General features: G+C 39.1%; 1 protein-coding gene across 4 annotated transcripts in view; it reads right to left on the reverse strand.

The window, feature by feature from the left end:
* CAB39L (calcium binding protein 39 like) overlaps positions 1-22,745 on the reverse strand; it is an 83,975-nt gene that overhangs the window by 54,736 nt on the left and 6,494 nt on the right. For 2 of the 4 annotated variants that reach the window (XM_061434644.1, XM_061434641.1), the window contains exon 3: positions 9,910-10,047. The exons of 1 other annotated variant lie outside the window; for it this stretch is intronic. The gene's annotated coding sequence lies outside the window, so the exon portion shown is untranslated. Of the gene's footprint in view, positions 1-9,909; positions 10,400-22,745 lie in introns of those variants that run through there. One more of the 4 variants, XM_061434643.1, reaches the window with a different exon arrangement.

Consider the following 22,745-nt stretch of genomic DNA (forward strand, 5'->3'; position numbering starts at 1 on the left):
AGTATCTATCAAGGCCAAAGATAAAGGGTGTAAGGGGGAGTTCTGAAAATGGTGCCTCCCTGGGATAACGTGGTACTAGTAATTTTTCCATAAATTCTACCTCAGAGTTTCTAGAACATGCATTATATTTCAGCAACACAAGAAGCAGGAGCAAGAGAAGATGCCATGTTAGGTCCAACAGACCGACACTGCCCAGACGAATGCCCCCGTCTGGGGCACTGAAAATCAACTTGCCCTCCAGGTTAGTGGTGACACTGAGCCACGCAGCAACACAAATGCCAGATGACCGACACGGGCCCTGCTGTACTTTTCCCATTTACAAAGTAAGTAAACAGAATAAACAACAAATAACACAGGTTCTATTTTTTTTTTTTTAAAGCAGTACAAGAAAAGGGGATAAGTGTCCTGTGGACTCCAATTGGAAAGATTACTTCCAGAATTCATTCTCTGTAGGAGACAGAACAGAGATAACTGGGGGTGGGGAGGTAGGAACGGAAAGGACCTAGACAGAAAGAGAGGAGAACTGGTCAAGATAAAAGAGCAACACATAATACACGCACACACATGTGGAGACACCCCCAGACGTAGCACGGCAATCCAGATCTGCGCAGGGCAGGAGTGACGCCACAGAACTCAACTGAGGACAACTGAAAGGTACACAATTAGTCCATATTTATTTAGTCAAAAGATATTTACTGAGTTCCTGTAAGGTTCGAGGCCTTGCACTACTAAATGCAAGAGTTAGTAAGCCTCAGAGTGTTCTCGATGTAGTGGGAAACAGCCACACAGAAGGGTTTGGCCAGAACACCAGAAAAGCTCAAACTAAAATGATGGAGATAAGGTACTCGTGTGTGTGTGTGTGTGTAGTGTATCCTGCATTGGAAAAACCTGAATGAACATTTTGGCCAACCCAGTATTATAGAAATATGGAGAAGATACAGTGTTATATCCCATAAAAACACGTATTATGACAATGAAAAGAGGCAGAGGAAGCCAACAAGTGCAAAAGGAACTGAAACATGGAGTAGAAGCAACAAAGATAGAACAGCTTAAGTAGAAAAGAGATCTAAATGTGATCACTGAAAGGATTTTTCTAGCTGAGACTAATAATGAGACCCCAAACTCACTGTGCTGCAGCGTGCTGCCGACCATGGGGTTGCAAAGAGTCGGACATGACTGAGTGACTGAACAACATCAACAAAACTCAGTGTGGCTTTCAGAAGAAACCAACACTTTTCTCTTAAAGCTCATTCCTACAAAATGACTAACAACAAAAAGGATCAAAATTAAATTGTCTTTGGACTTTCATAAAATTACATGTCATGAAGCCACGGAGAGAATCTAGAGTCCTGAAAGGAAAGTCTATAACCACATAATTAAATCTCTGGCCAACATATTTATGTGCAAATAGGCTGTGTACACTTTGTAAAATTTTTACCAAAAGTTGAGATGGAGTCAAACCCACAAAAGCTCAACAAAACCAGAAATAGTTCTTGAAAGGGAGCCTTGGTGTGGGAGGGTGAGAATCTACAATTCATTCATGTGGGAATAAAAAGAAATAAGTCAAAAAGGAAATTGCCTCAAAAATCTCAAAGAAAAAGAAGAATGGAAATAACAATGAAATTAGAAATAACTGAATCAGAAAAGGAAAAGAAAATCTCTGGTACTTTGGGTACCTGTTTTTTTCTGGTAATAGACCTTTCTGCTCTCCTTCCCACCCCACCTCACACACAACACCCCACCTACTCTAGCAAGAGGGTGAGAACATGACCCAGGCAGGGCCGAGTATCTCTTCCACTGCCCTGGCTCTAGCAGTTGGCTCACAAACGGATTGAGACACCACCAAGCTAATCAAAATATGCTTCAACTCGGCTTTTCCCCCTCGGTGTTTTAATTTAGTTTAAATAAAATATTTGGGGCATCTAGAAGAAGAAATAGAGAACAATGTAACAAGTTCCTGTGTATTTACCACCCAGCTCAAAAATTAAAACAACCCAAGCTACCACCTTGGTAGCTTCAGTTCTCCGATCCCATTCACCTCTGGCTCATACTGTATCTATTTATCATGTACCCTAGCTATACATACTTTCACACTTTTACTAATATTACAGATAATATGTGATATTGTTGCGTGTGCTTTGAAGCATTATAGAAATGGTACTACAAGTCAGTTTCTTTCCCCCACCAACATTATGTTTATGAGATTTGTGTATTGATACAAATCTCACATTTATCTTACATGCTACAGAGCATCCCATTGGCTTCCCAGGTGGCGCTAGTGGTAAAAAAAAAAAAAAAAACCTGTCTCCCAGTGTAGGAGATGCAAGAGATGCAGGTTTGATCCCTGGGTCAGTAAGATCCCCTTGAGAAGGGCATGGCAACCCACTCTATTATTCTTGCCTGGAGAATCCCATGGACAGAGGAGCCTGGCAGTTCATAGGGTCACAAAGAGCTGGACACAACTGAAGTGACTTAGTATGCACTTATGACTATATCACAATTTGGGTTTCCCTGGTGGCTCAGTTGGTAAAGAATCTGTCTGCAATGTGGGAGATCTGGGTTCCATCCCTTGGTTGGGAAGATCCCCCAGAGAAGGGAACAGCTACCCACTCCAGTATTCTGGCCTAGAGAATTCCCTGAACTATGGGGTCGCAAAGAGTCACACACAACTGAGCGAATTTCACTCACTCTCTGAGTTCTAATTGTTTTCAATTGTTTATTTTTTTTTCAATTGTTTATTTTTTTAAATTTTTATCTATTTACTTGGCTGCTCCAGGTCTTAGATGAGGCCTGGGGGATGTTTAGCTGCGGCATGTGGGATCTAGTTTACCAACCAGGGATTGAACCCGGGCCCCTGTCTTGGGAGCAAGGAATTTTGGCCACTGGATCACCAGGAAACTCCCTCACCTTTTAAAATAGTGACATATAGTAAAAAATGCACTTTATATTGTGACTCAGAGCAAAGGAGTATATAAATGGTTGTATAATTGTCTCATGAAACAATACCTGAACTCTGGATAGTTTCCATTCTATCTGTTCTATCCTACATCATTAAAAAAAAAAAAAAGAGTCCTGATCATTATCCATTAAATTAATTCACTACCTGCTAGTTGGGCTTCCTTGGTGGCTCAGATGGTAAAGAATCTGCCTGCAATGTGGGAGACCTGGGTTTGATCCCTGGGTTGGGAAGATCCCCTGGAGAAGGGAACAGCAACCTACTCCAGTATTCTGGCCTGGAGAATTCCATGAACAGAGGAGCCTGACGGACTCCAGTCCATGCAGTGGCAGAGTCGGACATGACTGAGCGACTTTTACTTCACTTTCACTAACTGCTAATTAGCATGCAAGATGTCACTATGGATGAAACTAGATGAAAGGTACACAGGGTGTCTTGGTATCGTTTCTTATCTACAGTTATCTCAAAATAAAAAGTAAAGAATCTATCACTATGGAAAATTGACAGCAATAATCCAACATAAGGATAGTTACTGTTCCTGAGGCAGAAAACTAACAAATGAAAGATATACTTAAAGATGTACAAGGTATGTCTATTTATCTAGTCAATCCTTCAGCAAGCCACCTTTTTAACTGTATACAATCACAGAATCATTTCCGGAATGTGGCTCAATTAACGTTAATTCATATTATCCAAATGAGATTTGTCATCTTGATGTTTTTCTGTATTACCTATAATGAGCATATTTTTTCTTTTCTGAAACAATAAACAGATTTTTGAGGGAAAAAATCCATCTAACTAAGCAAGGAACTGAATAGAAAAACTCATTTTGTTTTTGAACAGAAAAATAAAATATTAAATATTTAAATATCATTAAAATGTCAATTACTCCTAAAGTCCATAATTTGATACAACTCCAGTCACAAATCCAAGAAAGTTTTTAGTAAATAAATTCAGTCAAGAATATAAAAGAAAAAAAAAAGAATATAAAAGAACAAGGATAACAAATTTTACAATGGAAGATTTCTTACGGGGGAATGAAATTAAAAGTGTTATAAAGTGCTATAAGTAAAACAGTAAGACAAGAAAAACAGACCAATGGAACAAAACAGGCCAGATACAGAAGTGACTGTAAGTGACTTTCAAACTTCTGGATATAAAATAATTTCTCTAATTTTACAAGTGATGAAGTAAATCTCAAAAAAAAAAAAAAAAGACTGACAAATCAGTTAATATGAATATGCTACAAATTTAATTAAAACTTTTGGAATTTTTATGAATATAATAATAATAACATTACAGGCAAACAACAAATAAGAGAATTCTGTGACATGACTATGAAAGACAGAGGGCTAAAATCATTATAAAAGGAGATCTAAAACAAATAAGAAAATCATGAAGAAATAATGTATACATATTAGAAAACCACAAAGGAGGAAATATAGTTAAACACATAGTAAATGTTTATTTTCTATAATGGGAACACACAAAGTTAAAAATGAAGGACTATTTTGCTCATGATGCAACATAGTGTCTTTGTTGGTTTGAGAATATTCTATCTATTGATGGTGAGATGCAACAGGCTCTCTTTTCTTATTGGTGGGATTCGGCAACATGGATCTAGAGCCTTTAAATATCATAACCTCTGACTCAGTAATTCTGTTTCTATCAGTTTGTCTTAAGAAAATAAACTAATAATGGTTATCTTTACAACTCTTTTTTTTTTTTCACATTTCAACATCTCTAAAATGTGCATGTCTCTTAATAATTGATGGAACCTTATACTAACTAGCAGGGTATTTTTGTTCATTTGTTTGTTTTCTTTCTTAGTGGTACATAAAGTGTATGTCTTACAACCAATGACTTCTTAGATTTGATGGAATACAGTATATGGCTATGAAAATATTTACAAAGAATGTGAAATAAAATGTACAGGCTGCTAAAAGCACCATCCCATAATACAGAGTATAATGACAACTACATAAAAGCAAGCAAAACCACAAATACACAACACTTATGCAGAAAGAAATAATTTTAAAAAGTTAACAGTGACTGCCTCTGGGTAGCTGGATTATGAATATTTAATTTTCTTCTTCCTTAAAATTCTCTCTTTTTTTCTTCAAACTTTGTTTAATAGATCATGCAAATGCATTTACAATGGAAACACCTTCTCATAAATGAAAATTTTAATGACTAAATAACCGTTTTTTAAAGTTCAAACTGTGGAATATTTGATCATCATGTCTTTTCAAAGCATTAGTCAAACAAATGATTTCTGTTACTCTGGCTATGAAATTTCATTAAAGAGTTGTACTTGGCTTAGATCCTGGAGAGAAAGCCAAAAAAATTATTCAGCTCTGCTCCCAGGCAACTCAGGCCCTGTAGACTTTTAGTAGATTTTGGCAGCATTCCTTTGCCTAAGACACAGTGAAATATTTCATATTCCTAACTTACGTGTGTGCACCTCTACAGATGACCCAATGTCAGTCACTCCAATGACTCATCTAAACATGTTTATGATATAAGTGGGGAGGACTGCATTTAAAGGGGGAAGGAGAAGCTAGGAGAAAGGTCATTTGGGGCCTTAAATGCCCTCATGGTATCCTTTAAAGTATTTTAAAGGGGAATAAATGGCTAATGCCTGTCTAGTCAAAGCTATAGTTTTTCCAGTAGTCATGTATGGTTGTGAGAGTTGGACCATTAAAGAAAGTTGAGCACTGAAGAATTAATGCTTTTGAACTGTGGTATTGGAGAAGACTCTTGAGAGTCCCTTGGACTGCAAGGAGATCAAACCAGTGAATCCTAAAGGAGATCAGTCCTGGGTGTTCATTTAAAGGACTGATGATGAAACTGAAGCTCCAATACTTTGGCCACCTGATGTGAGGAACTGACTTATTGGAAAAGACCCTGACACCAGGTAAGACTGAAGGTGGGAAGAGAAGAGGCTGGCAGAGGATGAGATGGTTGGATGGCATCACAGACTCAATGGACATGAGTTTCAGCAAGCTTCGGGAGTTGGTGATGGACAGGGAAGCCTGACGTGCTACAGTCCATGGGGTCGCAAAGAGTCGGACATGACTGAACTGAACTGAAATAGCTAATGAGAATTTCTAGGCCTTTATGTCTAATCTCCAACTGTACTGTTCAATAACAGTTCTAACTTCAAAGGTTTTCCACAAAATCTTAAGGGAGTGGGAAATTTATCTCTAAAGAAAAGTCTCAGGATTTCCATGGGTAAAACCATATCTTTTGTCCATCAACTGATGAATGAAAAATGAAGTTATGGTACCTATATACAGTGGAATACTACTCAGATGTAAAAAGGAATGAAACTGATTCAGTTGTAGTAAGGTGGATGAACACAGAGTCTGTCATACAGGGTGAAATAAGTCATAAAAATGAAGATCACATATCAATGCATATATATGGAATCAAGAAAAATGGTACTGATGAACCTATTTGCAGGGCAGGAATAGAGACACAGATGTAGAGAGTGGACTTGTGGACACGGCAGGGGAAGGAGAGGGTGGGGTGAACTGAGAGAGTAGCACTGACGTATAGACAGACACCACCATGTGTAAACTAGACAGCTAGTGGGAGGCTGCTGCACAGCACAGGGGTTCAGCCTGGCGCTCCGTGAAGACATGCAGGGGTGGGGTGGGGCTGTGTGGGAGGGACACGCAAGAGGGAGGGGATAGATAGATATATAAAAGTATATAGCTGATTCAATTTGTTGTACAGCAGAACCCAACATAGCACTGTAAAGCAATTATCCTCCAGTTAAAAGTAATTAAAAAAAAAAATGAGCCTTTTTTTCTTTCATATAGGTTTCTTTTATAATCAGCGATAAGTTAAAAGGGGAACATTTCCAAAAGTCTTCCATAGAGCTTGCTAATTTAAACTTAAGTCACAGTTACCTTCTCTCAACTAAAAAAAAAATTAACCACATTAAAGAAAATTTCAGGAAAGTTCAGAAATTCCCATTCTTTTATCTTTTATTCCATATACAACTCACAGACAGAAATAATGCAATGAAAAAGTACATCTATGGGGGAAAATAATTGGGCCAATAAGTTTCATTTTTAAAAATCAATGGGATGGGTACTTTCCTGGCAGTCGAGTGGTTTAGAATATGCCTTCAAAGGCAGGGGACATGGGTTTGGTCCTTGGTCAGGAAACTAAGATGTCACATGTCTTGGGGCAACTAAACCTGACCAAATTGAAAGATCTCGCTTGCCACAGAGAAGATCCCACACATAGCAAGTAAGACCCGGATGTAGCCAAAAATAAATAAATAAATATTTTTTTAAAAAATCAGTGGGATGGAGATTACAGGAGTATATATATTTCTCAACATTCAGTGAAACATTCTCTTAAAATGGGTACATTTGAATAAATATAAATTTTAAACTAAAAAAGTTCACACAAAAGTTCTACTGTATTTGTTATACCCCAAATAGGCCTCTCCCTACTGCAAAATCATAACTTGGAATTGCCTTCCCAGATATAATAAATTACAAAGCATACCATTATTGTTATTATGCCATTATCTGCTGAGCTGAAGTAAGAGTGATATATAATACTTATGTAATAAGTAATATATCTGAAGTTGACACCTTACTTCAGAATGTCCCATGTATTCAAGACACCAAGCTTGTAAATTACCCCCCTCATCACCATCCCTACTTATTCAGGGTTGTCACTAAGTGACACCATGGTCTTTTCTTCCTCTTTTAACAGTTAGGCCTATTCTGTACTACTATTGCTTTGTCTGCTTCTTAAAATTCAATTCTTGACGGGCCATCTCTTTCTCATAATGAAAACTGTGTGCCCCTAAACCCCTTTCCTTTTTGGGGTACGTTGGAAAAACTGCTCAGTTCCATTTTTGTGAACCAAAGAAAGAGTTCAGTCCCCATGTGGTAAATATTTATTAGCTACCTACTTATGTGCCAGATACTGGGCTAGATCTTAGAAATGGCTGGTAAGTATAAAAGCAATGACTAGAAATATTTCTGTAACAAGGAAAAGAAAAATCATGGATTTTAATGAAAGATTAGGTCTCATAAACAGTGCAGTTAATAGAAGCTCTTAAAAGTACACAGAAATGCTATTTATAAACATATTGCTTTTCTTCAAGTATTAATATTTAGGAAAAACAAAAATGTCTTATTCAACCCTGAATTGTTTTTAGATTTAGTTTCATCATTTTTTGCTGTTTTTGTTCAGTTGCTAAGTCATGTCCAAATATTTGCAATAACTGATTTTCTAATATTTTTCAGGGTGGCAATGGTTTTTCTATAGTGTGAATAAAATATAATCTTAGACTATAATAAAATCAAGCAATCATTTGTTAAATCATTTCCCAGGGAAGATGGTTCCTAAATTCCCAACAACCCACTCACAAATAAATTTCTAAGGTACAAAACACTTGGAATCTGAGGATGACTTATTCTCTATTTCTATATATTTACAATCCTATAGGCTTAAGAAATGGTGCCACTACTAAGATAATATCAATGAAATACTAGTTTAAAATAAAAGCTTATTCTGAAGATTGTGAAGCTATGTGCAATTCTATCAGTCTAAGCACTGAGTGTGGGGAATTCTGTAAAGAAGTAAAACTCGGTTTGTGATATAAATATAATTGCTTTGGATTTACTTTTGACTTCAAGAACAAGATACTAGTTCGGAAAAGGTTTCCACAGACCAGCTAAGTTTTTTCTTACACACAGGTCAACAGGTTTAAACACACACACACACACACACACACACACACACACACACACAAACCCATGAAACAAAACCTGTTCTACAGGCTTCTGAACACATACAGGAACTATTAGAGAAAGTACAGCCAGTTTACATTATACCTCGAGTACAAACCCTTTTAATTGTTCACTGACATTCTGCTTAAGTTTTCACTTCTGCTAAGTTGTTCTGCCTTAAAGGACTCACTTGAATCAGTAACTAAGGACATCTTTTTCGAGGCTGGCAGAGTAGATTAGAAACTTTGCTTAGAAAGATGCATCTTTAATCGATGACTCACTTTAGCAGCTAACAATATATACTTCCTTCTTCCCACAGAAGAACGATTACATGCCTTCCATGGATGCCTTTAAAAAGACGTGTAAAATTAGTATACAATCTCCTCTGTTAAGATTGTAAAATGAAGTTTATTGGAATGTGAATACATATTTCAAGAGTTTCCTCTTTTTTTCTCTGCTCTACTGCTTACATACATAAATGCAACTGATTAAAACAGTTCTTTACCAGAACAACAATATTTTATGAGAGTTTGGTACCATCTATGAGAACAAAATAACTGTTCTTATTCCTTATTCCTTAATTTGAAAGGTGCATTCATTTTGTATCAAATGGTAAGTGTGAGATGTAAATTATCTAATTTTTGTTTTCACTATAGAACTTTGAGTCTAACTGAAGCATTCAACATTCAAATTTCATATCCCTTTAATTAATGGCATCATTAACATTCCTAATTGAATTATGAGGGAATGCTGCAATTTATAATAATTGACACTATCAAACATCACAATGATCATATTAAATTTACTGACAATAAACAGATAGAGGTAACTTTGGAATTTTCATTCAGTTGAAAGAGAAACATGAAACATGGTATCCTGCCACTGTTTTATTTTTGGAAACACTCTGTAAATAAAAACCCATTTCCAAAATAAGATATTCCATGGACACAGAATAGTTGGTAATGATTCAAGTGCCTTAGGCAACAGAGAAGTATTGTTTTGTAGTTGTTGTTGTTTTTTTAAACCTCTCCTAGTAACAGCAGTTCATCATGCACAAAGAAACGAGGTAACAGCTTGGTTTATAAAACAAATTTATAAGCAGTAACTGTAAAACCTCAACTAAACGAAAGTTTATCATATTAATTCCATTTCTGTGAACCAGGATAAGCAACCTGGTTGATAACTCACCCAATGTTATAGAAAAGTCCAGGCTTGTCTAAGCAGCGAAAAGTAGACCCATGGTGAGGTGCTGAAGACAGCTCTCTCTGGGGCTCAAAGCACTTTAGATGAAGCAGCCTTTATCTTCCATTTAACAGAGGGTGCCTCCTATTACCAAAGCATGGCAGAGAAAAGACTTTCCACGATCTGTCTTGACTTTCTGTCTCTCTCTTTGAAGAGTAACAGTTACCACCGGAAAACGTTAGCAGAAAATGCTCACTGAACACTCACACCGGGCAGCTGTAAATTTCCACTCTCTTTACTTGCTCTCAGATTCCCAGCCTTGCTTGTCTCTTAATCTGTCACAGGCAGTTCTGTTTCTGGTCAAACCAGCTTGCTTGTGCTTTCTCCTCTAATGCACGCTTTTAGACACATACCACACAGTCACAGCTCCATCTTTTTCTCCCTCCCTCCCAATCATGCAATGTCACAAGAATGTGCGTAAAGCAATTAAGTTCAGGCAAATTTAATTCTTGGCCAAGAAAAAAAAAAAAAAGTCTAGGGATAAACAAAATTTTTTTCTCATCACATTTTTTCCCCTCTGAGTCCTATACTTGCATGGGGTTTTGTCAACAAGATTAAATTGCCCTGACCATCTTGTTTCAAAATGTAAATAACAAAGGCATGTTGATAGTAATAACAGATTTATCTGCCAATATGCTAGTTCCTCTGGGCAGATGCTATTTTCAGTCATAATAAGAAAGTGTAGGAAGTAAATACACCAATATTAGCAATTTAATCTTGAGATTTAAAAAGCAAGGGAGATAGGGGGTCAGTGATGCAATGAATAATGCATCTAACTATAGTTCAGAAGATTCTTTAAAAAGCAAGGGAGGTGTTAGAATGAGTATTCATAATTTCAATGTAATTTTGTGAAAAATTTTTTTAAAATATGGCATATTTTGAAATTTAGCATCAATATTAGTTATACAAAGGAAATTACATAGAACATAGAGAAACAACACCAAACACAAAATGGTTTATACCGTTAATGTGCAAACCAAATGCTCCCCATCCCTCCCCGCTTCATCACAAACAAGCACTATCGGTCAGGATATGTAACACCCCTTCAGTGAGAATTTTAAAAGCTAAAGGTTACAAAAAACATTTTTTCATTATTACACATGTATAATTATAGAGCAAACTATCTTTTTTTTGGCTATGCTGTGTGGCATGTGGGATCCTAGTTCCTTGACCATGGATCACACCCTGGAGTGGAAGCATGGAGTCTTAAATACTGGACCACCAGGAAAGTCCTGATCATCAATTTTGAGAGAAGGAGGCTCCTAATATTCACTTTCAATGGTTGCAAATGAGAGACTGGGTTTTTTTGGTAGGGGAATTCCTTCTCTTCTTTTGACTATGGCTATTAGGTTCACAAATTTTCATATATTCAATATGCTTCAGTCAATTACAGGCACTATTCTTTTGGCTGCTGTCCATGTAGCCTGTGTTTTTGCCCCCACCAAAAGCATGGTCTGAAGCAAAAAGCTCATGCAAATTGTTTTAATAAGAAACCCAATCACAGTGAGCAGGAGTGAGGGAATAGGGAAATAAAGCAAAGAAGGACAGCCAATGTGACAATGCCTCACCAAGCTGGCCACCTGTTAAATCTATCAGACTGAGCCTCTTAGAAGCCATATAAAGTGCATTTCAGGATCACCCCTAGGGCTTGGGGGTGGGAGGGTGGAAAAGGAAGAGGAAGAATTTACCTATGGCTCTCATCTTTTCTTGATCAAAGGCTTTCCCCAAAGGGCATTAAATCCCCTACCCTTGAGTTTAACTGCTCTGTTCTTCTGGGTTGCACAAGTGTGGGTCTGGACCTTGAGGAGACCTCATAGCAGTGGCCACAGGGAAGCCTTGGGGCAGGTAGCAGAGGGCTTGCAGAAGGACGAGAGATGAAGCTGTGAGATTGTACCTGCATGAGGGTTTGCACGGAGCTGAAATGAGACAAGCAAGTCCCAGAGGACCTGCAATGGTATATGTTGTTGTTTAGTTGCTCAGTTGTGTCAGACTCTTTTGTGACCCCATGGACTGTAGCCTGCCAGGCTCTTCTGTCTGGGGGATTTCCCAGGCAAGAATACTGGAGTGGGGTGACATTTCCTTCTCGGGGGGATCTTCCCAATCCAGGGACCATGTTTCCTGCCTTGGCAGGCAGATTTTTTTTTTACCACTGAGCCACCTGGGAAGCCCTGTAACAACATATAAGACAAATCTAAAACAATTGGTCAGGGACTTCTTCAGAAGTCCAGTGATTAAGACTCCTCACTTCTACTGCAGGGGGCACAGTTTCGATTCCTGGTCAGGGAACTAAAAACCTGTATGTCACTCCGTGTGGCCAAAAATTTAAACACACACACACACACACAAAACAATTGCTCATATTTCTCATATGAGTTCATTATCTTTTACTCAAAATCCTGTGACTCAAATTCTACCCAGGTAGAACTCTGTGAAATCACATATTACTCCACTTCAGTGATAATGATCATTTCATTTACCTGCAACTTTGCTTATTTACAATATCATGAGGAGGGTGGCTTAAAATCTGGCAATTGGAAGTGATATCTGGAAGGTCTTAAATAAGATTTTCTCTTTTTTTCTACTTTATTTATATCATTGGGTCAGCCAACAAGTTTTACTGCAAGAAGGCATAAATTTTACAGCCTCCTTTCACCTTATCTTGCATGCATTTTTTAAAAAGACCTCTTATTACTTAATTAAATTCCTATTTATTAGTTCTGTACATCACTCCATTTCCCATGGTCCACATCTTTCTGTATTTAACTGTCTATGGAAAGGGGTCAGCCTCTATTTTCCTCACAATCTTCCCTCCTGATCAATAACACTGTAGTTACCTAAACAGATAAGAAAGTTTATTTTGTGTTTGCTTTAATTATACTTCTAAGGTTGGTGATGGTAAAATAAAACAAGAACTCTAGTACTTTAACACAGAGTGTAAACTAACATAACTTTTCCCTGTAGGGATATTAACAATAACTTGTAAAAGGCTTAAAATATTCATATTCCTTTTCATTTACTAATTCAATGTCTACAAATTCATTCTAAGAATAACAAATATGCAAGGAAGCATATACAGAGATATTTATTACACCGTGTGTGCTCAGTTGCTTCAGTCGTGTCCAACTCTTTGTGACCCCATGGACACACAGCCTGCCAGACTCCTCTGTAAACTGGATTTCTCAGGCAAGAATACTGGCCTGGGGTGCCATGCCCTCCTCCAGGGAATCTTCCTGACCCAGGGCTCAAACCCGCACCTCCTGCATTGCAGGTGGATTCTTTACCACTGAGTCACCACTACTACGTACAGCAAACACCCTCCCCAGAAAGTCCAAAACTACGTGATTGACTATATTTAATCATTGGATTCCATGTAGCATGGGCATTGATCAATCGAAGCAAGTGTACAAACAATTAGCATAGTCCCAGGCCATTCAGCATACCTGCTGAATACTGAGTGGAGTTCATTCACCCATACAGAATATCATCGTCAAACTGCTTAAGAATATTTAAAGAAATGGGGATATATTTATTGTATAATATCAAGTTAAAAAATCCAAGATCCTAAGCTTAATAAAGAATATGAGCTCCCAATTTTTGTTCTAATTTTTCCACAAACATTTCTTTTTATATGGATATGGAAATAATACCAAATGTTAACGTTAGTTGGAACACTGGTAATTTTTTAAAAAATATTAAAAATTTTCTTTTAATATTTCTTTTTATTTACTTATTTGCATATTAACTTGGCTGTGCCGGGTCTTAGTTGCCACATGTGTGATCTTTAGCTGTGGCATGTGGGAATTTTGATTTTTCAGTTGCAGCAGGTGGAATCTAGTTCCCTGACCAGGGATGGAACTTGGGCCCCCTGCATTTGGAGTATGGAGTCTTAATCACTGGACTACCAGGGAAGTCCTAGAACACTGGTGATTACATTCATATATTCCAGTGTTTTCCAAATATTCTATAATTAACATGTACAATCAGTTTCACTACAAAACAAGGTAAGTGTTCCTAAAAATCAACACGTTACACAGCTCTGTATCATGCAGTAAGAACCACAGAAACTGTGGGGGAAATTGGGTTGGAGCTCAATACTCAATAATGTAATCAGAAACATACTTATTTCTCTTAAAGTAGAAACCTAATAAAAATAACACATTTTTTTACAGCAAGTGGTTTAAGAAATACATAAAATAAATATGGCATAAACAAATACATAAAATAAAGACCACAATAAATATGGCATTTTTCCTTGAAAAAGACCTGATATTTGCTTGTGGAGGTGGATGTTAGACTTATAGCTTGTGAATTATGTCAAAAGTGGAAATAGGATTTATCTTGTTGATAGCCATACCACCCTGAATGCACCTGATCTCATCTCATCTTGGAAGCTAAGCAGGGTTGGGCCTGGTTAGTACTTGATGGGAGGATTGTCTGTTATCAGCTGAAAAGTTATAACACCAAAGGTGGATGAATGTGACTCACATAATATGAGGTATACAGAGATGGCTGGTATGTGTTTGAGATGTGTGCATGTCTGTGTTTTGTGTATTTCTCCATGGCTTGGTTCAGCTGGGTGGCTTTTTGCATTCATGAAACTGTACAAAAGCAAATGAGAAATCTGCATTATGTTCAAATGTCTCCTAATACATCAATCATATTGGAACAAATCTGTGTTTTCAAAACGTGTTAAAGCAGAAATGACTGTTACTTTCACCACCATAAAATATATATATATATATATATATATATTTGAATATGCTAACAAGTATTGTGAACTTATTGCTATTATTTTGCTAATTTGGAGAACTAAAGATTTTTTTAAGTGGTATTTACTTCTCTCTGTTTCCCCCCCTCGCTTCTCATTTATGCTTTTGTTTCTCTATTTTTCTCTCTTCTTAAAGATTACAGTGTAGATACAAAATATTAATACCACAGCTACACATTCACGTAGCCTAGGAATAACATTCTTCAATGGTCTTAAGCCAAAAAGAAAGCCCCAAAGCAAAGAATCTATTTACTGCCTTAGGAGTTTGTCATGCTATCCACGTACCACAGATACCTCAAGTTCTTTTCATAATTCCCTGGAACTTGCTTAAAGATATTCAAATTGTTTTCATAAAAGCAGAATATAGAGGAAATGCTAGATGATAAATGCTTTAGGGGTGTTCAAGCTGCAGTGAAATGGGGGTTAATTGATAGAATGAAAACACATTTCCAATTATCCATTAATTGCTAATCCTTGGCTAAATTTGGAAAGCTTTAAAAGATTTTCAGCAAGATAACAAAGCTTCATTAGTCTGTTTTTGTTCTCATGCTAATTCTGCTTCCATCTCTTTCTGCTTTTTTTAGGAAGGAGGAAGCTTGGATTACAGAATTTAGGTGACAATCCTGCCCACTGGCTGTATTTCCTAAATGCTGGAGCAATCTTTCAAAGTTGAGAACATCAGACCAAAATTTTCTCAATTTGGAGCACTACTCTGGCCCCTGCTGGTACAGCGCTGCAGTGGCAGCTAAAATACTTAGGTCTCAGCAGTGAGCTCTACCATGCCAGTCTAAGGAAGGACCACCTTGTTTCCCTAATGCCAGGATAAAATATATCTCTACGTACATCTATTCACTAATAAATCAATATAGCTATATAGCCTCTGAAGGGCTTTATGTGATAAACTATTGTGAACATTCTTCTTATATCAAGTGGCTAGTTTCATAGGCCACAGAATCTTTGGAATTAGGCTGACCCGGACTTGAATGAAAACAGATTGTATATAAGCAATATTATCTTTAAGTTGGATACAACTGTATACACTCCAGCACTAGTTATGAGGATCAAGTGAAATATAATATACATACATGCCTGGCATCTAGTTAACTGTTAACTGTTAGACACCGATCCACTCACAAAATTAAGAAAAAAAACAAAACTCTTATATTCTAAAAGTACATCATCCAACTTGAAGTTTCTCTGTGACTACTCTCAGATGAGGCAGGTCCTTTGGAGGGGGTCACAGGTAGTTTGTAGTCAACCTCATTCATGAAATACTTAGTAGATGCAAAGTGCTACAGTAAGAGCCCCTGAGATACACATAACCCACACACCAAGTCATTAACTCTGTGTTTAAGGACTTTTAAATTTGTCTTGAGACTTCCCTGGTGGTCCAGTGGTTAAGACTCTGTGCTTCCACTGCAGGAAGGGTGGGTCTGACCCTGGGTTGAGGTTCTAAGATCCTGTATGACACTTTTGTTATTCAGTCACTCGGATTGGTCCAACTCTTTGTGACCTGATGAACTGCAGCACCCTAAGGCTTCCCTGTGTTTCACTATCTCCTGCAGTTTTCTCAAACTCATGTCCATTGAGTTTGCCATAGCACAGTCCAAAAAAGAAAAAAAAAAAAAAAGGCTTATACACCAACCAGGCCAAAATAATTCAATTAAAAGAATTCTGAAGTAGCTCGTCAGTCCAGGTTTGATGCATGAGACAGGGTGCTCAGGGCTGGTGCACTGGGATGACCCTAAGGGATGGGATGGGGAGGGAGGTGGGAGGGGGGTTCCAGATGGGGAACACATGTACACCCATGGCTGATTATTGTCAATGTATGGCAAAAACAACTATAATATTGTATAGTAATTAGCCTCCAATTAAAATTAAAAAAAAAAAAAAAGAATTCTGGATGCAGTTTTTTTTTTTTTTTTGCCACACCACATGGCCTGTGGGATCTTAGTTCCCCCATCAGGAACTGAACCTGCCCTTGGCATTAAAAGCATGGATTCCTAATCACTGGACCACCAAGAAATTCCCTGGATGCAGCATTTTAAAAAAGCACAAGACAGGAGTACAGACACTCTGGAGTCCAGTATAATTTACTCTAACCAAAAGATAGAGCTGAGGTGGGGGAAAGGGAAACAGGATATTAGCCAATTGATCTAAGTAAAATAGTACAAGAAATCTCAAAGGTTCTAGAACTATCACAGGGGTTCCAGAATATTTATGAATTTGAGAGTAATTGCAAATTATCAAGGAGACTGTCTATAACAATGCTTTATTTTACACTTGATTAATCCACATCTTTCATTTCAACAAACAAATCTGGGGTACTTTCTATGTGACACAAAGCAGAGTTTTTTTTATATTTATTTATGTATTTGGCTGCACCAGGTCTTAGTTGCCACACGTGGGATCTTTCCTCTTTGTTTCCACATGTGGGATGTAGTTCCTGAACCAGGGATTGACCCTGGGCCCCCAGCACCGGGAGCGGGGAGCCTTAGCCACTGGACCACCAGGGAAGTCCCCAAAGTAGTCCCCATAATGAACTTCAGTCAATACTGTCGGTACTTTCAGGGTTGCTACTAGCTTACTTTGGTAAGAGTCAGAAAAAGGGACAGCTGCATCAAGCAGGTGCACAGACTAACCAGACTATAGCATCATCATGCAAAGAACAAGTATTCTTTTCTTCAGGCAGATGCACCCCTGCACCAGCCTGGCACGTAGTCTGATTGGAGGGAAGGGGGAATGTGAGCTGGATTCCAGGCCCTACTCACTTCCCTAGCCAGGAGTTTTGAGCAGTGGACAAACCATACAACTAATATGCAATGGCCCTGAACACAATCGCAAGGCCCTGTTACAACTTTCTTATCATGTCCATATATAGGATTCATTCATCCAACCATCTGAGGAAAATATGCTCTTTGGGGATACAGAGTGAAATAAGGAATTCACATTCTCTTAGGGGGTATAATACATGTACCAAAAATCACTACAGTGTAAGGCAAAAAGTTATGAATCACAAATGAAAAGACTAATGAAATGCCAAAACATTCAGGAGAGCCAAACCATACTTATATCTTGAGGAATCACAGAAGGTTTCAGAGAAAAGGTGCTCTGACCCCAGTTCTGAATGATGGGTACCATTTGGTCACATGGAGATAGGAACAGAGGATTTAGGAAGTACAAGATATAAATAACAAACAATAATTTAGTTTATCAGAAGCAAATGCTATGTGAATGACAGTAAAAAGAAAAACAGATTGGGACCAGATTATGAAGAGTTTGTAATACGAGGCTAATGAGTTTAACTGTTAATTTGAGGGCAAAGGAGAGCCATGAGGTAATCAAACTCTTTCATGAATATGAATTTAGAAGAGTAAAAAAGAATCAAAAAGGTAGAGAAATAGGTGGAGATGAAATGAAAGGCAATTGCACTAGTCTAGGATGACAACGTGGAGAAGGCAATGGCACCCCACTCCAGTACTCTGGCCTGGAAAATCCCATGGGTGGAGGAGCCTGGTAGGCTGCAGTCCATGGGGTCGCTAAGAGTCAGACACGATTGAGCAACTTCACTTTCATTTTTCACTTTCATGCATTGGAGAAGGAAATGGCAACCCACTCCAGTGTTCTTGCCTGGAGAATCCCAGGGACGGGGAGCCTGGTGGGCTGCCGTCTATGGGGTCGCACAGAGTCGGCCACGACTGAAGCGACTTAGCAGCAGCAGCAGCAGCAGGATGACAATGTGGAGAAGGCAATGGCACCCCACTCCAGTACTCTTGCCTGGAGAATCCCATGGGCGGAGGAGCCTGGTAGGCTGTAGCCCATGGGGTCGAACAGAGTCGGCCACAACTGAAGCGACTTAGCAGCAGCGGGAGCAGCAGCAGCAGCAGGATGACAATGAAACTAACTACACAGTGGGAAGGAAAGGACTATGTGAGTGTCAGAGACAATAGATTTGGCACCTGAATAAATGTAGGTGGTAATGGAGAGAACAAACAAGATGATGAGTTTTCATGCCTATGTGAGAGCAGATGGGTAATATCTTCAAAGTAAATAAGGGCCAAAGAAGAAAAAACAAATCTTTACACAATAACAACTTGCTTTTATGTAACAAGTTTGAGATGCCAGCAAGACTTCTGGATATAGATGTTTACAGAGGCAGTTGAACACACAGAACTAGGAGAGAAAATAGAGCCAGAGATATACATCGGGGGTCGCCCATGCTGCCTATGCAATGTGTGCTCATCAACTGCTCACTCTTGTCCAATTCTTTGCAACACCATAGACTGCTAGCAGCTAGGGTCCTCTGTTCATGGAATTTTCCAGCAAAGAATACTGGAATGGGTTGCCATTTTCTACTCCAAGGGATCTTTCTGACTCAGGGATCGAACCCTCATTTCCTATGTCTCCTTCATTGGCAGGCAGATTCTTTACCACTGTGCCACCTGGGAAGTCAATGCAATATGAGAGACCAACAAGAAAGACAAGAACAAACCTTTAAAGAACACCTACAGGTGGTGATAGAGAAAAACAGTGACTAAAGAAATCATAGTCAGAGAAGGAAAGGAGAACCAGAAGAGTATACTATCACTATGACCAAAAATCAGAGCATCAAGAATATGAAGTGTGCAGTACTGAACATTGTAGAGCAGTGAGGAGCACCCTGCGTACACCTGTAATCTAATTGTCAAGGCTCGCTTTCAATTCTTACAAACCAAAAGTATTAGGGGAAATAGTGATATCCAAAGAAGTAGGACAAGGAAGGGGGCTTTTAAGTATTCATATTCCCCTAAAATCCTGAAATATAGGCTGATCAGTTCAGTTCAGTTCAGTCGCTCTGTCATGTCCGACTCTTTGCGATCCTATGGACTGCAGCATGCCAGGACTCCCTGTCCATCACCAACTCCCAGAGCTTGCTCAAACTCATGTCCATTGAGTCAGTGATGCCATCCAGCCATCTCATCCTCTGTCGTCCCCTTCTCCTCCTGCCTTCAATCTTTCTGAGCATCAGGGTCTTTTCAAATGAGTCAGTACTTCCTATCAGATAGACAAAGTATTGGAGTTTCAGCTTTAGCATCAGTCCTTCCAATGAATATTCAGGACTGATTTCCTTTATGATTGACTGGTTGGATCTCCTTGTAGTCCTAGGGGCTCTCAAGAGTCTTCTCCAACACTACAGTTCAAAAGCATCAATTCTTCGGCGCTCAGCCTTCTTCACAGTCCAACTCTCACATCCATACATGACTACTGGAAAAACCATAGCCTTGACTAGACGGACCTTTGTTGGCAAAGTAATGTCTCTGCTTTTGAATATGCTATCTAGGTTGATCATAACTTTCCTTCCAAGGAGTAAGCATCTTTTAATTTCATGGCTGCAGTCACCATATGCAGTGATTTTGGAGCCCCCAAAAAATAAAGTCTGATACTGTTTCCACTGTTTCCCCATCTATTTCCCATGAAGTGATGGGACCGGATGCCATGATTTTCGTTTTCTGAATGTTGAGTTTTAAGCCAACTTTTTCACTCTCCTCTTTCACTTTCATCAAGAGGCTTTTTAGCTCTTCTTTGCTTTCTGCCATAAGGGTGGTGTCATCTGTGTATCTGAGATTATTGATATTTCTCCCAGAAATCTTGATTCCAGCCTGTGCTTCATCCAGCCCAGTATTTTGCATGATGTACTCTGTATATAAGTTAAACAACTAGGGTGACAATATAAAGCCCTGACGTACTCCTTTCCCTATTTGGAACCAGTCTGTTGTTCCATGTCCAGTTCTAACTGTTACTTCCTGACCTGCATACAGATTTCTCAAGAAGCAGGTCAGGTGGTCCGGTATTCCATCTGTTTAAGAATCTTCCACAGTTTATTGTGATCCACACAGTCAAAGGCTTTGGCATAGTCAATAAAGCAGAAGTAGATGTTTTTCTGGAACTCCCTTGCTTTTTCTATAATCCAGCGGATGTTGGCAATTTGATCTCTGGTTCCTCTGCTTTTTCTAAATCCAGCTTGAACATCTGGAAGTTCATGGTTCACATACTTTTGAAGCCTGGTTTGGAGAATTTTGAGCATTACTTTACTAGCGTTGAGATGAGTGCAACTGTGTGGTAGTTTGAGCATTCTTTGGCATTTTCTTTCTTAGGGATTGGTATGAAAACTGACCTTTTCCAGTCCTGTGGCCACTGCTGAGCTTTCCAAATTTGCTGGCATATTAAGTGCAACACTTTAACAGCATCATCTTTTAGGATTTGAAATAACTCAACTGGAATGCCATCATGTCCACTAGCTTTGTTTGTAGTGATGCTTCCTAAGGCCCACTTGACTTCACATTCCAGGATGTCTGGTCTAGGTATCTGATCATAACATCATGGTTATCTGGGTCATGAAGATCTTTTTTGTATAGTTCTTCTGTGTATTCTTGCCACCTCTCCTTAATATCTTCTGCTAGGTCCTTATCATTTCTGTCCTTTATTGTGCCAATCCTTGCATGAAATGTTCCCTTCAGTTCAGTTCAGTTCAGTCGCTCAGTCATGTCTGACTCTTTGCGACCCCATGAATCGCAGCACACCAGGCCTCCCTGTCTATCACCAACTCCCGGAGTTCACTCAGACTCATGTCCATTGAGTCAGTGACGCCATCCAGCCATCTCATCCTCTGTCGTCCCCTTCTCCTCCTGCCCTCAATCCCTCCCAGCATCAGAGTCTTTTCCAATGAGTCAACTCTCCGCATGAGGTGGCCAAAGTACTGGAATTTCAGCTTTAGCATCATTCCTTCCAAAGAAATCCCAGGGCTGATCTCCTTCAGAACAGACTGGTTGGATCTCCTTGTAGTCCTAGGGGGTCTCAAGAGTCTTCTCCAACACCACAGTTCAAAAGCATCAATTCTTCGGCATTCAGCTTTCCTTACAGTCCAACTCTCACATCCATACATGACTACTGGAAAAACCATAGCCTTGACTAGACGGACCTTTGTTGGCAAAGTAATGTCTCTGCTTTTGAATTTGCTATCTAGGTTGGTCATAACTATAACTTTCCTTCCAAGGAGTAAGCATCTTTTAATTTCATGGCTGCAGTCACCATCTGCAGTGATTTTGGAGCCCAAAAAAATAAAGTCTGACACTGTTTCCACTGTTTCCCCATTTATTTGCCATGAAGTGATGGGACCAGATGCCATGATCTTCCTTTTCTGAAGGTTTAGCTTTAATCCAACTTTTTCACTCTCCACTTTCACTTTCATCAAGAGGCTTTTTAGTTCCTCTTCACTTTCTGCCATAAGGGTGGTGTCATCTGTGTATCTGAAGTTATTGGTATTTCTCCCGGCAATCTTGGTATCTCTAATTTTCTTGAAGAGATCTCTAGAGTTCCCCAGTCTATTGTTTTCCTCTATTTCTTTGCCATGATCACTGAGGAAGGCTTTCTTATCTCTCCTTGCTGTTCTTTGGAACTCTGCATTCAAATCGGTATATCTTTCCTTTTCTATTTTGCCTTTAGCTTCTCTTCTTTTCTCAGCTATTTGTAAGGCCTCCTCGGACAACCATTTTGCCTTTTTGTGTTTTTCTTGATAGAGAGGTCAAAGCCAGGTTGTGATCACCAGATCATATGGCACCATGCGTGCTAAGTCGCTTCAGTCGTATCAGACTCTGCGAGTCCATGGACTGTAGCCTGCCAGGCTCCTCAGTCCATGGGATTCTCCCGGCAAGAATACTGGAGTGGGTTGCCATGTCTTCCTCCAGGGGATCCTCACCACCTAGGGCTTGAACCTTCATCTCCTTGGTCTCCTGCACTGGCAGGCAGGTTCTTTACCACTAGTCACCTGGGAAGCCTCATATGGGCACTATAGCATAGCATAAAGCAGGAAGAGGACTCCTAGCCAGTCCTTCTGGGAAACTGGTAATAGTGCTTCAGATCTAGGTAGCATGGCTCAGCTGCCTCACCCAGAACACTGAACGAAAAGTCAGAGTCTTCGCAGTTCCTGACACACAACAACAAGTCCAGGGCCAAAGTAGGACTGCAAGAGGTTAAG

Source organism: Bos javanicus, chromosome 12 (assembly GCF_032452875.1).
Source record: "Bos javanicus breed banteng chromosome 12, ARS-OSU_banteng_1.0, whole genome shotgun sequence".
In the NCBI taxonomy this organism is placed as follows: Eukaryota; Metazoa; Chordata; class Mammalia; order Artiodactyla; family Bovidae; genus Bos; species Bos javanicus.